The sequence below is a fragment of the Diadema setosum genome, chromosome 17, assembly GCF_964275005.1.
Source record: "Diadema setosum chromosome 17, eeDiaSeto1, whole genome shotgun sequence".
Lineage (NCBI taxonomy): Eukaryota > Metazoa > Echinodermata > Echinoidea > Diadematoida > Diadematidae > Diadema > Diadema setosum.
The window spans coordinates 9,729,453-9,730,789 of NC_092701.1; positions in this window are offsets into that span (position 1 = coordinate 9,729,453).

Consider the following 1,337-nt stretch of genomic DNA (forward strand, 5'->3'; position numbering starts at 1 on the left):
TCCCTCCCCGTTCATAACCCACCCACCCATACCCAAATACAACACTACCTGAAACGGACTCTCATAGAATGCTCAAGTAATATACACTGACAAACAAAACCCAAGTTTCAATCTTCTCATTGGCACGTGCCTAATAAAACTCTACCAGTCTTGGCATGATGGAACTGGAAGACAAGTGGAAGCTATACGTCGATGGGCATTTACTCACTACAAAATGCTATTTGAATGAAATAAATGACATACGGCAATGAATTTAGATAGTGAGACTGTCCTCGGAGACCCAACTAATCTAATCATAAACACGGGATTTTAAAAAAAGTGTCTTATCGGCGTTATTGGCTTAAAATGACTATGAATGTTTGATACCCATTACTTCCGGTCAGTGATAAACAAAAGGATTACAGAAATTGTGTATTTTAAAAGTGCTAGTTTATGTGACTATGAAATTGAAATCAAATCATCAATTTGTCCGCACAGCATCAAGTATACCCATAGCAAACATTTTGCTCGCTTTGTAACATTTTCTTTCTGATCCTTCGTACATTACGCCACCAACAAAAGCCCCACTCAGCAGATCATGTCAAGTATGTTACATTTTGGAGTTGTCCAAAATGACACTCAATACAATTATTGTTCTCAGTCTAAATTAGTATTTAGTAATTAGTGATTAGTAATTAGTAATTATTAATTAGTAAAAAACGAATTTCGACCTTCCTCATCTATATCTACACGAAACTCAGCAAAGAAGGAAAGTTAACACTTTTTTGAGTTTTGATTAAAATCACTGTATTACATACCATATCGAGGCTAATCTAATTGGCCATTAAACTAGTGGGTCGATATAAAAGGAAACTTTACGCATGAGTGAACACATTCGATTTTGTCCTCCAAAGCACAAAATAAAAATTGAAAAAAATGTAACATGTCTCTCATTTGTGGAAATGCCTTTTAAGATAGCAATGACAACAAATGATCACTTTGACACAATGAGAGACATGAATTAAATAGCAAAAATAAGTTTTCGATCTCTTTATATCTTTATAACCTCAGTCAAAGCGGAGTTGGACACTGAAGGGGGAAGATAAGAATTTTCTCTCAACTCGAACGTCAAATGACACAGGGAGCAGGGGCACAATAAAGATGATTGAATAAACAGAATATCTTTATTTCATTATTTCAATTTAGTAATTTAAGAATTCATAAGACATATTCAAGAGTCAACTTTCATACACAATAATTATTGTTTGATGTGAGAAATCAATTCCACTTCCTACCGTTTTGGTTTATATTGCTTCTTCTCTCATTTCTTTTGAATCTGCATTTGACAGAAGATTCTT